Source organism: Pantherophis guttatus, chromosome 11, assembly GCF_059756535.1.
Source record: "Pantherophis guttatus breed Tessera chromosome 11, ASM5975653v1, whole genome shotgun sequence".
NCBI classification, from domain to species: domain Eukaryota; kingdom Metazoa; phylum Chordata; class Lepidosauria; order Squamata; family Colubridae; genus Pantherophis; species Pantherophis guttatus.
The window spans coordinates 24915729-24930591 of record NC_142073.1 but is presented as its reverse complement, the minus strand read 5'-3'; the positions used below and the strand labels follow the sequence as shown (position 1 = coordinate 24930591).

Genomic DNA, 14863 nt, shown 5'->3' with positions numbered 1-14863 from the left:
CCCCGCGGCAAGAGTTTGAACAGTTTTTTTCCTTCTAGCCAATCAGCTGGGATTCGGGAGGCAGCAAATAGATTGGGGGCGGGGCCAAATAAAAGGTAAGAATAACACGGGTGGGGGGGCGGTAGGGCCCAGCTCCCAAACAAAGAGAACCGGTTCGGTGACGTCATATCATCACCGCTACCGGCTCGCCCGAACCGGGCTGAACCGGGAGGAACCCACCACTGCTCCAGAGCATATGAGTACCCTCCAAGTACGACTTACTGTACAACAGCTCATTTAGTGACCATTCAAGGTTACAACACTGAAAAAAATGACTTATGATCGTTTTTCACACGGATGACCATTGCAGCATCCCCACGGTTACGTGATCAAAATTCAGATGCTTGACTCATATTTATGACGGTTGCAGTGTCCCTGGGTCATGTGATCCCCTTTTGCGACTTTCTGACAAGCAAAGTCAACGGGGAAGCCAGATTCACTTAACAACCGTGTTACTAGCTTAACGCCTGCAGTGATTCACTTAACAACTCCTGCAAGAAAGGTTGTAAAATGGGGACAAACTCACTTAACAAGTGTTTCACTTAGCAACATAAATTTTGGGCTCAATTGTGGCCGTAGCTCAAGGACTACAACCTGTAGTTAAACATTGTGGTGTGACTGGAAAATTCTCATGGGCCGGTACTGCAATTGTGTGAAACAAAATATGGAATGTTTTTGTCAGCGTCGATGTATTTCTTGTCCAACAACTGTTATAAACTATAGTTTCACCTTCAAAACAAGTTATTAAATATTTGATTTTTACCAGCTTAATAAAGAGAATTGCTCAGGAAAATATGGTTCTCTTCTCTTTTGAGGTTTTCATTTGACTCCCCCTTCTTCTCATTAATTCTTACAGAATTTGACGGCTTTACAAAAATATCAGAAGATGTAGATTTAATAGGTTTGCCCAATTTGCAAACTCTCTAAATAAGAAAGGTTAAGATTAAACAATTTTAGAATATTAGGTAAATATGACTACTGCATCTCTGACTAACCTAGGGAAGTCTGCTATATCTACCTCATTTTTAGATTTTCAGTGGAAGAACATATTATTATTTTTACAAATAACTCAAGACGGTGAACATATCCAACACAATTTCCCCATGGCAATAACAACAAGCCTGTGAAGTTGGTTGGGCTGAGAGAGAGCAACTGGACTAAGGCGAGACTTGAACTCATGGTTTCTTGCTTTCTAGACTGGTGCCTGGATGACTAGACCATTCCAGGAATAAGGTAAAGGTTCCCCATGCACATATGTGCTAGTCGTTCCCGACTCTAGGGGGCGCTGCTCATCTCCGTTTCAAAACTGAAGAGCCAGAGCTGTCTGAAGATATCTCCGTGGTCATCTGGCCGGCATGACTCAACACCAAAGGCGCATGGAGCACTGTTACCTTCCCACCAAAGGTGGTCCCTATTTTTTCTACTTGCATTTTTTTTTTACGGGCTTTCGAACTGCTAGGTTGGCAGAAGCTGGGACAAGTCACGGGAACTCGCCCTGTTACGCGGTAGCACTCGGGATTCGAACTGCCGACCTTTCGATTGACAAGCTCAGCATCTTAGCCACTGAGCCACTGCGTCCCTCCAGGAATAGAATGTGATAAAAAAGAATTTGAAAAAGTTTTGTGCTTAAAGATGAACATGTGATTTCAGGCAGTCCCTGACTTACAACAGTTCATTTAGTGACTGTTTGAAATTACAACAGTACTGAAAAAAGTGACTTATGACACTTTTTCACACTTACAACTGTGGCAGCAACCCTATGGTCATGTGATCAAAATTCAGACACTTTGCAATTGACTCATATTTATGATGGACACTTAAGATTCACTTAACAACCTTGTTACTAACTTAATAACTGCAGTGATTCACTTAATAACCAGGACAAGAAAGATGGAGCAAAACTCACTAAACAAATGTTTCCCTTAACAACCTAAATTTTGGGCTCAATTGAGATTGTAAATTGAGGACTTCCTATACTAAAACATATACACTTTTATTGAGATTTAAAATGGAAGAAGAGCAAGTTAAAGAACGTATCGTAAAACGGGCAAAGAATTTTAGTTATAATATTCAAATAAATCAATGGAAGAGAAGACAATTAAAAGGTCTGAAATTCATTTGCCTCACAATTGAAAAGAAAACTTTTTAAAAATGATGTACCATGGATATGTGACACCAGAGAAATTGTCTAAGATGTACGACGGTACTTCTAATCACAACTGAAAATGTGAAAAACGCAAAGGGACATTTTATCGTGCATGGTGGACTTATGAAAAAGTGAAAAGGTGCTGGATACAAATACATGTGATGATGCAGAGTTTTAAAAAATTAACCTTCAGATGAAAGTGGATCTTAGGAGCGTTGAACTAGAAAAGGCTCACGGTCGGTTGGTTTCCTATAGCCAGGCTGTGCTAGGCACAAAGATGGAAGGCCACAGCGATGGATTGTGAAGGTGGTCGAGTTTGCAGAAATGGCTAAACTGACTTGTTCAATTAAGGAGGAAACTACGTTTATAGAAGACTGGAAAACTCTTTTCAGACTCTTTGCTGAAAAGGGATAAACGCAAACGGCTGATTTGGGGATTTACTGATTAAAAAGCTTTGTCCATGGGAAGAAGAGAGCGTGATGTGCAACGTGGATGATGGGAATGGCAGCTGCTCTGTTGGCAACTTCTGCACACACAAAGAAAAGGAAGTCACTTCTTTGGATATCTCTTTTTTCCTTACTCTTTTGTCATTCTTCACTTATTCTTTTACCCGTCTATAATCTCTTTCTTTTTGCATTTATATTTCTATAGTTTTAAGAATCTTTGTAAAATGTTCCTGTAATAAAAATTATCCACAAAAAAGAGGAAATGTGGAAAAGAAGAAGTGAATCCTCCTACTTCCCAACAGGGAGCCTGTAGGTTTGCAGTGCTGCTGGGGCCCAGCTTCCCTGGAGCAAATTTACACTATTTTGCACATCAGGAAGCACATTTAGTACAAGTAGTCCTCGATTTACGATCACAGTTGAGCCCCAAATTTCCTTTGTTAAGGGAGACATTTATTATTTTGCCCTATTTTACGACCTTTCTTGTCACAATTAAGTGAATCACCACAGTTGTTAAATTAGTAACCAAGTTGTTGAGTGACTCTGGATTCAACATTGACTTTGCTTGTCAGAAGGTCCCAAAAGGGGATCACGTGACCCAGGGATACCGCCACCGTCACAAACAGTTGCCAAGGATCTGAGTTTTGATCATGTGACCATGGGGATGCTGCAATGGTCACAAGTGTGAAAAATGGTCGTAAGTTATTTTTTTTCAGCGCTGTTGTAATTTTGAACGGTCACTAAATGAACTGTTGTACGTTGAGGACTAGCTGAAGTTTCCTGGGTGGTGTGATTTTGGATCGGGCCGCATCTGTTCGCTGATCCTCACCTCTGTGGCAAAATAAAACACCAACAAAACTCCCTAAAACTGCTTTTTGGTTCCTGCGCCATGAAATTAGAGAACTTTGAGCAATTTGCTGCATGATGGAAGAGGGAGATGGAAAACTCAGCACAGCGCAAGCAGAGGCGCCATAATCCTTCTGCATCATTAGAAGCGCAACTCGTAACTTTATGTTGTTGCTTATTCTTGTAGGCATCCCAATTAGAGCGACGTTTCCTGGACTTAATTAATATTCCGTTGGAATTCTACCCTGAGAGCAGAAATGCCAACCTGGGGCTTTTAATTCACCCCATCATCTCTGGCTCTATTGCCAGGAATAGCAATAATTAGCTCCATTAGGGCTCGGGCTCTGTCAGCACATACTTGTGGCTTCTACTTAACAACTTTCAGCTACTCTCTGCTGTCGCATCGAATATTTGCATGAAGACAGTATTTGACAAAGCACGGTGGTAACAATGGGGCACTTGCAATGGGGGTGGCCAAAATCAGAAGACCGCTGGAGGGTGGCCAAGAGATGGAGAAAGGTTCCCTTGTCCACTGCCTTCTAGTGGTCATCCAGATTCTGCAGTCCAGTCCGGCAGACCTTAAACCAGCACAGAATTGCCAATGGTTGGCTTAAAATGGAGACAAAGCCCATTAGAATGGGTAAGAAATTTGTGGTCTATGTCTAATCTTTTGCATTTTTTAAGTAATGCAAAATCAAAATTAGAGTGCCATCTGCAAATCTCTTATTTGCAAATTTTTATGAGCAAAGCAAACACACACGCACGCATGCTCCCAATTCCAAACCGGTAGTGAAGGTTAGTGGAACCCACTACTGGAATGGGCCTTCCCATAAGATTTGCATATCTTGAGCAGACTGCCTTCCAAAATTTGGAGAACAGAATAATTCTAAGGGGAGTAGCAACTGCACCTGCATATTAATTAAGAAGGTGTGTGCATTATAGTATATGCAGTATAGGTAGTACGGTATAGGTAGCTTACTGACAGAACCCCACCCCTAAGTGGAGCACTCCTTTTCTAGTCAAAGTACAAATCTGGTATTTAAAGAACTGTATATGCAAAGTTTCAGGCAGGAAAAATCCAAGGGGCTCTTTCTCCATCTTTTTGTAGCTGAAATCTGGCCAGGATAATGGATGGAAACTGAACAAGGAGAGGTTCAACCTGGAAATAAGGAGAAATTTTCTGACAGTGAGAGCCATCAACCCTGTGGAACAGAAGTTGCCTTCAATTAACAAGGAAAGAAGAAAGCAGGATGTTATGTATGTATCTATTTTGTGCGGGAAATTCAAATGTACAGTGAATTCTGATTGGTTCTTGGTTGCCTCTGAAAAGTATATAAAGAGGGCTGTTGCCTGTGTTTCTTTGCTGAAGTCTCACCCTGAATTAAAGAGCTGTTGTCACTAGCTTGCTTGTGCCTCTCGTTATTCCCGCGCTACAACACAGGACTCTCAAAGTCAGGCGTATGGGCAACCACCTGAGAAGTGGGAAAGGTCGGTCTGTTGTCAGGACTTCTCTTAGGAAGACGCTTCTCAAGAACAGCTTACCTTCAGAAGTTGTGGGAGCTTTATGACTGGAAGCTTTCAAGGGGAGACTGGACTGCCATTTGTCAGAAATGGTGTAGGGTCTCCTGCTTGGGTGGGGGGTTGGACTAGATGACCTACAAGGTCCCTTCCAACTCTGTTAATCTGTTAAAGGATACAGGCTGGAATCTTTGTTCCTTACAGATGCTTTGTTCTCATTGCAGCAGACTGCCAACCAAACTCAGCCCTACCAGTGCCTAGCTAAATGTCTATGGAGATTCTCAGCCATCCAGGTCATGGTTGCCCAAAGGCACTTTCTCAGGAGGCGACTGGACTTTCTGGTTCTTCTTTGAAGACCTTTCGCTTCTCATCCAAGAAGCTTCTTCAGCTCTGACTGGATGGTGGGGCAGGGAAGGATTTATATTCCTTGCAGGCAGCCTTACCAAGTGCTGTCCAATTGTTTGACAATCCTGGAGCAACCGCGGGGAAGGAAGAGGCAAGGAACTGGGCTGAGGTGACGCACAGAGCCAAACGATTTCAAAGTCATTATACCACCCGCATATTAAGAGAGGCCTCCACTACTAAAGGGCAGCTTCCTGGCTTTTTACTCCTTCCATTTGACCACGTTGCTGTGCTGATGCCAGCCTCACATCTGGCAGCAAGCAGATGTGAGTCTGAGCGGACCAAACTTGGTCTCACCTCGATTTGCAAAGGAGGTTGCAGGCCATTTGTTCTGAGGAGGAGACACCAATGTGCACCCGACCGTGGATTGCTGTCCAAAGTTATAGACAGCAGAAGCAATTGCGTTGAGCTCAGTGTGTGAAATATGGAGAGGCAGCTTCAGCTCATCACTCCCCTCCCCTCCCCAGGAAAGCAACATGCTCCTCTCTTCGCAAAGCCAACTTAACAGGGGAATTGAAAGCTATCAGATGTTTATGTCTGAAAGATTTTTCCATTAGCTTTCAAAGATGGAATAATCACCAGAGTATTTTATATGTCTCTGCACGTTTGCTTGCAAATAAGTCTGTCTGAAATGCCCAGGACTGGCCTCTGCACAGCAGACCCCACGACTGAAGTGCACTGGAGATCTTCAGGCAAATCGTCATCTGGCGCTCACCTCCTGTTCTGCCTTGACCCACCTATGAAGTCATAACGGGCAGCAAGCCGTATTTCAGCTGCCTGTCACTCCCGGCTCCTCCTCCTTTAAGGCTGAGCAGGAAAAAACCCACAACCACACCTACTTATGCTGCTTAGAACTAACCTGTAACAGAATTACCTAATGAATGTTTAATAGAATAACAGAGTTGGAAGGGACCTTAGAGGTCTTCTAGTCCAACCCCCTGCTGAGGCAGCAAATCCTACACCACTACAGACAAATGGTTGTCCAACTTCCAGTGTTGGAGGACCCACAGCTTCTGGAGGCAAGTTGTTCCACGGATTAATTGTTCTACCTGTCAGGAAATTTTTCTTTAGTTCTAGATTAATTCTCTCCAGATTAGATTAGTTGATTAGCTTCCTTTAAGAAAATACCCACCCTCCCCTACTCCAAAGTGTGGAATGGAACATTAGCAAAAAACTCCGGCTGGGACTTAGCACTCACCATAGTTACTCCTTCCTTCAGGAGTGAGATGTGGCATTTTGAGCCCTGGCCTGTGATCTGTGGACATGCCAGTTATTTTGCCATATCAATAAATTTGCCAGAAAGAGGCACAGCAGACTAAAGCACTGTTATTAACATCAGCTGCCTGCAATTACTGCAAGTTCAAATCTCACCAGGCTCAAGGTTGACTCAGCCTTCCATCCTTTCTAAGGTAGGTAAAATGAGGACCCGGATTGTGGGGGCAATAAGCTGACTTTGTATAAATATACAAAAGTATGAAGGCTATTGCTTAACGCATTGTAAGCCGCCCTGAGTCTCCGGAGAAGGGCGGCATATAAATCAAATAAAAAAAACCTGCAGGCATGAATTATATCTGTGACAACTCTGATGTTTTTAAAAATTAAATCTAATTATGGTAAACAAATTAGGACTTTTAAAAAACAAAAAACAAAAAGCTGTTTCTATAATGTTTCTTTATTCTCAACACAGTGATTAGAGTTCCTGATAAATATTTCCTTTTGCTCCTGGGAAGTCAATAACCCTTTATCTTGGCAAGCATTCTCCTGCTCTCTTTCCCACCCACATTGCTCATTTCCTTCTCTTTGGACTAATCAAATTTACTTTGTGGTCAATACAACATTGAAAAGAGACGATTCTTTTTTTTAAAAAAAAATCACAAATCCTTGTCTTTCCTGCATCACTTCCAATGCACTTGCTGAATTAGTTCAGAAGCTGCAGAATACCAGATTCGAGGCAGCCATACCTGAAAAATGGCTGGAGCGTCTAGCCACCATCTTGATATTTCCCCCCTGAAAAGATGGACGCCTTATATGCTCCAAGGAGCAGAGGCTGCCTGGCCAAAGAATCATAGAACTAGAAGGGAAGCTCTTGATTGTTTAGTCCAATTCCCTGTGCATGGCAGGGGACCCTATATACCAGGGGTGGGTTCCTCCCAGTTCGGCCGAGCCAGTAGCAGTGACAATATGATGTCACCGAACCGGTTCTCTTTGTTCGGGAGCTGCCCCTCCCCGCATTATTTATTTGGCCCCGCCCCCCATCTATTCGCGGCCTCCTGAGTCCCAGCTGATCGGCTAGGAAAAAAGCTGTTTAAACTGTTGCTAAAGGGCCACCCTACAGCTGATCAGTGTTAAAAGGCAGTGTGTTGGTAGACCAGTGCGCTCGAAAAACAAATGGGTAGACTGGTGCCTCCAAAAACAAATGGGTAGACAGGTGCCTCCAAAAACAAATGGGTAGACAGGTGCCTCCAAAAACAAATGAGTAGACTGGTGCCTCGAAAAACAAATGGGTAGACCGGTGCCTCCAAAAACAAATGGGTAGACAGGTGCCTCGAAAAACAAATGAGTAGACTGGTGCCTCGAAAAACAAATGGGTAGACCAGTGCCTCCAAAAACAAATGGGTAGACAGGTGCCTCGAAAAACAAATGAGTAGACCGGTGCCTCAAAAAACAAATGAGTAGACCGGTGCCTCGAAAAACAAATGGGTAGACCAGTGCCTCCAAAAACAAATGGGTAGACCGGGGCCTCCAAAAACAAATGAGTAGACCAGGGCCTCCAAAAACAAATGGGTAGACCGGTGCCTCCAAGAACAAATGAGTAGACCGATGCCTCCAAAAACAAATGGGTAGACCGGTGCCTCGAAAAACAAATGGGTAGACCAGTGCCTCGAAAAACAAATGGGTAGACAGGTGCCTCCAAAAACAAATGAGTAGACCGGTGCCTCGAAAAACAAATGAGTAGACCGGTGCCTCGAAAAACAAATGGGTAGACCAGTGCCTCCAAAAACAAATGGGTAGACCGGTGCCTCCAAGAACAAATGAGTAGACTGCTGCCTCCAAAAATAAATGGGTAGACCGGTGTCTCCAAAAACAAATGAGTAGACCGGTGCCTCGAAAAACAAATGGGTAGACCAGTGCCTCCAAAAACAAATGGGTAGACAGGTGCCTCCAAAAACAAATGAGTAGACCGGTGCCTCGAAAAACAAATGAGTAGACCGGTGCCTCGAAAAACAAATGGGTAGACCAGTGCCTCCAAAAACAAATGGGTAGACCGGGGCCTCCAAAAACAAATGAGTAGACCAGGGCCTCCAAAAACAAATGGGTAGACCGGTGCCTCCAAGAACAAATGAGTAGACCGGTGCCTCGAAAAACAAATGGGTAGACCAGTGCCTCCAAAAACAAATGGGTAGACAGGTGCCTCCAAAAACAAATGAGTAGACCGGTGCCTTGAAAAACAAATGAGTAGACCGGTGCCTCGAAAAACAAATGGGTAGACCAGTGCCTCCAAAAACAAATGGGTAGACCGGGGCCTCCAAAAACAAATGAGTAGACCAGGGCCTCCAAAAACAAATGGGTAGACCGGTGCCTCCAAGAACAAATGAGTAGACTGGTGCCTCCAAAAACAAATGGGTAGACCGGTACAGCTCTGCAAGCAGTTAAAAGCCTGGTAGATCAGTACCTCGGCTAAATCCTAAAGAATTGTCACATGACCATCAAACCACCCCCACAAAATAAGCCATGCCCACAGAACCGGTAGTAAAAAATTTTAGAACCCACCCCTGCTATATACCAGGGGTGTCAAACTCAATCTGGCCCGCGGGATGCTTAGATCTGGGCTGGCCCGTGAGGCCGCCCTGGAAACAGCGAAGGACCAGCCCGCAGTGACTCTGCCAGCAAAAATGGGGCTTGGGAGGGCTTTGTACAGTGGCGCTTTTCATTGGCAGTGGACTGCAGGAGGCCGTCACAGCCGAAAATGGAGCCGGGGGATCCGTGCGTGGTCCCCCGAGCTCAGTTTTCGCTAGCAGAGTGCTAGCAAAACAAACTAGTAGCAAAAGTGGATCCTCCCAGCCCTGCTTGGGCCACCACAGGTGCCCCTGACACAAGTGACATCGAGCTGGCTATGCCCATCATGGCCACGCCCCCTGGCACCTCAAAGTCAAACACAATCCTGAGGCGGCCCTCAATGAAATTGACTTTGACACCCTTGCTATATACCATTCCAGACAAATGGATGGCCAATCTCTTCTTGGAAACCTCCAGTGATGGAGCATCCACAACTTCTGGAGGGAAGCCATTCCACTGGTTGATTGTTCTAACGCTCAGGAAATTTCTTCTTAATTGTGGATTGGATTTCTCTCTAATGATATTCCATCTGTCATTTCTTGTCCGGCTCTCAGATGCTTTGGAGAATAGTTCAATTCCTTTTTCCCTATGACAGCCCCTTAAATCCCGGAAGATAGCTATTGGGTCTTTAGCTTCATTAGATGAGACATACCTCGATCCCACAACCATTCATCATGTAGTTTAGCCTCCAGTCCCCTAGTCATCATTGTTGCTCTTCTCTGCACTCGTTTAGAGTCTCAATATCTTTGTGGTGACCAGAACTGGACGCAGAATTCCAAGTGTAGTCTTACAGTGCAGTAGAAAACAGTATTATCACTTCATGTGACCTTGATACTATCTCTTTGTTGATGCAATCCAGGACTGGATTGGCATTTTTGGCATCTGCAGCACACCATTGGCTCATATTTAAGTCGTGGTCTGCTAGGACATCTAGATCTCTCTCACAGTTACTATACTTGAGCCAAGTATCACCTTTTCTGTACATATGAATTTGATTTTTTTCTGCCTAAGTGCAGGACCTTACTTTTCTCACCATTGAGTTGCATTTTGTTGGATAGGGCCCAACAAAACAAGATGTTCAAGTCTCGTCAAATCTTCCAAAGTGTTGGACACCAGCTTGGTGTCATCTGCAAATTTGATGGCTTCCTCTTCTGTCCACTTGTCTAAATGAAATTTTGAACAGTATTGGGCCTAAGACAGAACCTCAGGATACCCCACTGTATGCTTCTCTACATGTAGATAGAGGTCTGTTGTTCAGTGCAGTTGGTCAGCCAGTTATGAATCCACCTGCTGGTAATTCTGTCTATCTCACATTTTTCTATCTTATCATGAAGCAGGCTGTGATCTATTTTGTCAATTGCCTTACTGAAGTCTAAGTATACTCTATCCACAGCATTTCCCCCAATCCTCTCATTTAGTCACTTTGTCAAAGAACAAAATCAGGTTGGTTTGGCATGACTTGCTGTCAAGAAGAGGACAGACAAAATTCCAGCGCACTGTAGTTTTTTTCACACAAGTAAACTAGATGTCCACATGTAGACATGATGTCTCAAAACATACTCTGCTGTCATAAAATACAACACCTCCAACTGAGATCCAACGTTTTAATGCTAAGAGAAAACTGTTACAGACAATTCCTAAAAGTCAGATTGCTTTAAACAATATGGAATACAAACAATGTTGGGATAATTCAGATAATTTGATGACACTCTCCTTCCGTTTGAATTCAAAATTGTAAAAGGGGAGCTAGAAGACGATTTATGAGATGATTAGCAGCTTTTTGCATCATTTTGGAAGGAAGAGAGATGCAGCAAATAAATCCTGCTGCAGTCCATTGGGCTAGTTAGGGTGTTCTAAGAACATTTTGCTGAGATCAGAACCCCCATTTTACACCTGTCATACAAATCTAATCCAAGGCAGAAATTAATATTCCCCGCTAAGAATTTGCAAGTCCTTCTTGCATTAAGAGCCATGTGTAGAGACTCAGTAGAAATATGTGTTGTGACTCCGACCCCCGAGCCCGTCTTATCGGAGGGAGAAGACTCTGAAGGTGAAGAAGAGGAGTTGGCCAGGCCTCCCTCTCCAGGACCCTCCTCTCTGGCAATGCCTCAGGTGTCTCCCGAAGGAGAAGAGATTGGCCAGGAGCCAGGTATCTCTGAACAGTCGCAGTCGGACAGTGACGGAGGTAAGTCTTGGTTGGATCCATTGCAGCGTCGGAGAGACAAGCGCACGCAGCAGAAAAGGAGGCGTGCCAGAGATTAAGCTGAGTCACTGGACCACACTCCACAGGGGATAAAAGGGGGTGTGGTGGCCATTCAGGCTCTGTGACAGACAAAACTAAACAACTAGCGAGTTGCATTGTATCTCTGAAACTACGTTATCTGCCTGCCTTGGATTTAATACAGACTGGATTTGACAATTCTGTGGCTTTGTGTATTTGTTTTGGTTTATCTGATGGAGGAGGAACACCTCCCTCTGTGAGTAAAGTTCTTGGCAAGCAGCTACTGGGTTGCTGCCAATCCTGTTATTGAAGGAATTTATTGTCTGCAAGTTTTATTTAACTCCTGGCTGACTGTTTGTGTGCGTGTGTGAGACGGGGACAGAACAACATGATAAATGTCAGGCTTTCTGTCTTCCTCATCTTTAGTTATGTCCAATTACAAAGATGGCAATTGCCTCTAAGCTGAGAGCAAAGCTTTGCAAGGTGTCATTTCAGGCAAGAAGGATTCTTAATAAAAGGAATCAGCCCCTTTTAGCATCCTTGTTTTGCGCATCAAGATTGCTCTGACACTTTTGAGGTTACCTGAGTAATATGAACTCACACAAAGATATTTAGGATTTGCAGAGAAGGCAGCTTTTAAAAATGTAAAAGTTAATTGTTTGATTATCATAAGAAATGAGTACAAAGCATGAATGTGCCCTGCATTAACTCCTCTCCTAAGAGAGTACAATTCACTTCTTTTCTTTGGAGAGACCAAATTAATCTCTTTGTTTCACCGAACGGTGTCATGAATGGATGGATTTCTGGCACCCCAAGCTTTATCTCCGCAACCAGTCGATTTCCCTTTTCCCAACATTTTCTAGCATTGCCCAGGAATGACACAAATTTGTCTTGCTGCTTTGCAAGAACATAAGCCTTCTTGCTTTTGGTGCCAGTTCTTCAAAAAATGTTCCGGCATCACACAAAGAAGCTTGAAAATTCAGCATCTTCTCTTTGAACTCACTGGAATCAAAAAGCAGTCAAACTTTGGAGCAAGCAATATGCATTATGAACTGAATCTTCACCCTACATCACTGGAAGTTGTGTTTTTGACAGTTAACGGAGGCACACAACTTAGAATCACAGAGTCATAAGGCTGGAAGGAGCCTTGGAGGTCTTCTAGTCCAACCCCCTGCTCAGGCAGGAAACTTTGTACCATTTCAGACAAATGGTTGTCCAATCTCTTCTTAAAAACTTACTTAGATTCTTATTTGAAAACTCAAAAATACTGAGACACCTAGGAGGAGCCGTCTTATTCCAGCTCATATTTTCTGCTAATCAAGACTGCAATTTTTACACAAAAGGTCTTTTTGAAGAGGACAGACTATGTAGAACAAATTGGGGTTAACTGTACGGGTGACAATTTACAGGTAGTTCTTGGGCTATTTATTTTTATTATTCGTATATCACATTTAGAAACTGCTCATCTCCCTCAGGGGCAATAACTGGGAAAGAATTGCCATTGTTAAGCAATTGAAAATTGCCAAATGTCACATAACTGCGTTGCTTAGTGATGGCAGCTCCAGCAGTTCCAATTGCCATTGTTAAGCAAGGATCATCCAGGTTGTTAAGCGAGGACCTCATGTGCCAGTGATTTCCTGCCAGCTTCCCCATTGACTTTGCTTATGGGAGAAAGGTCATAAATCTCGTGACCACAAGGGTGTTGCAATGGCCACAACTCCTGGGATCGGTTATAAGTACCATTTGTTCAGTGCCATCGTAACCCGATGGCTACCAGTATTATGACCATATCCTACTGATTTCTCTATATTGATTTGATAGGTTTTTGATACAGTCAGACAAGTCATCAATAAGATTTTTTGTTGTTCTGGAATGAGGAAGTTACCTTGCCTATCTCCTACCCCCCGAAATCTCTGGAAAGATTTGGCAGTCTTACAGGAATAGCCATAGCATTTAGATTTACCGTGTTTCCCCGTCTTGTTTTTTTTTTTGAACCCCGAAATAATTTTGGGGGAGGTCTTATTATTTTGGGGCACGTGGAGGAAACCAGAGGAAATGGCGGGGACCGGCTACACATGCGTTTAAATATTTTCGGGGAGGGCTTATTTTCAGAGGGGGATTATTTTAGCGCATGTGCTCAAAAGCCCAATTGGGCTTATTATCAGGGGATATCTTATTTTCAGGGAAACAGGGTATATACCGCTTCATAGTGCTTTAGAGCCCTTTCTAAGTGGTTTACAGAGTCTGCATATTGCCCCCAATAATTTGGGTCCTCATTTTACCAACTTCAGAAGGATGGAAGGCTGAGTCAACCTTGAGCTGGTCAGAACTGAACTCCAGGATGTGGGCAGAATTAGCCTGCAATACTGCGTGCTAACCACTGTACCACCATGGATCAACCACAAAAATCCTGGTTTGCAGCAGAGTGCGTCACCAAAGAACATCACAAGTACATCCCTCTCTAGCCTGCTAGAGGTTCACCAACAAGAGTTGGGTGGCAACAGCTGAAGCCCAGGGGTTGAAAGGAACGGAGGAGGAGGAGGAGGAGGAGGAGGAGGAGGAGGAGGAGGAAGAGGAGGAGGAGGAGGAGATTTAGAATAAGAAGATGGACATGGCCTGGGTGCCCTCCCGACTTCTGATCCAGATGCATGGGGAGCTATTTGGTCCACCTAAAAACGACTACCTGAAGGAATACAAGATTGCCTTTGGTGGCTGGTTGGTTCCCAAGTGAGAAGATGCCAGGCACAGAACCAGCAATGTAGTTAACCAATTATGGGCTGCACAATCACATTAAAGTCAACCTCTGTTTTCTCTCGCTAATTAAATGCAGAGGCCATATCAAAACAGAATTGAATCTGTCATGATAATCTGCTAAATTGGAAGTGGCAGCCAGATAGGAAAGCAAGTATTATCCATCTATTATAGATGGCTCTGCTAAAATGAGCTGACGGAGAAAACACAAGATTTATAATCATTTCCTAGGATTTGTAATTTGAAACACAGGAAAAAACAGGCTCATTTCTCATTTTGAATTGTTTCCCTTTAAAATGGGCCCCATTCACACATGCTTATGACCTTAAAAATCCCGATTCAGATCGCTTGTATCTTCTATTTAAGAAACCACAGGGAGGTAATTGGAGAGAAGTGGCATCTACCTGGTGACACCCCTGAGGTAACCTGGGTTCCTTTCCCCCAGGGGTGAAATCCAGCAGGTTCTGGCAGGTTCTGGAGAACCGGTAGCAGAAATTTTGAGTAGTTCGGAGAATTGGCAAATACCACCTCTGGCTGGCCCTAGAGTGGGGTGGGAATGGAGATTTTGCAATATCCTTTCCCCTAGGAGTAGGGAAGGAATGGGGATTTTGCAGTACCCTTTCCCTGGAGTGGGGTGGGAATGGAGATTTTGCAGTATCC

The 14863-nt window shown here is 43.8% G+C and overlaps 2 protein-coding genes across 2 annotated transcripts in view; both read right to left on the bottom strand.

Annotated features, from left to right (window-relative positions):
* The window catches only part of CHST8 (carbohydrate sulfotransferase 8), a 310109-nt gene that overhangs the window by 16438 nt on the left and 278808 nt on the right, over positions 1 to 14863 (bottom strand). The gene's annotated exons all lie outside the window — the stretch shown is intronic.
* PDCD2L (programmed cell death 2 like) overlaps positions 1 to 14863 on the bottom strand; it is a 539967-nt gene that overhangs the window by 303917 nt on the left and 221187 nt on the right. The window lies entirely within an intron of this gene.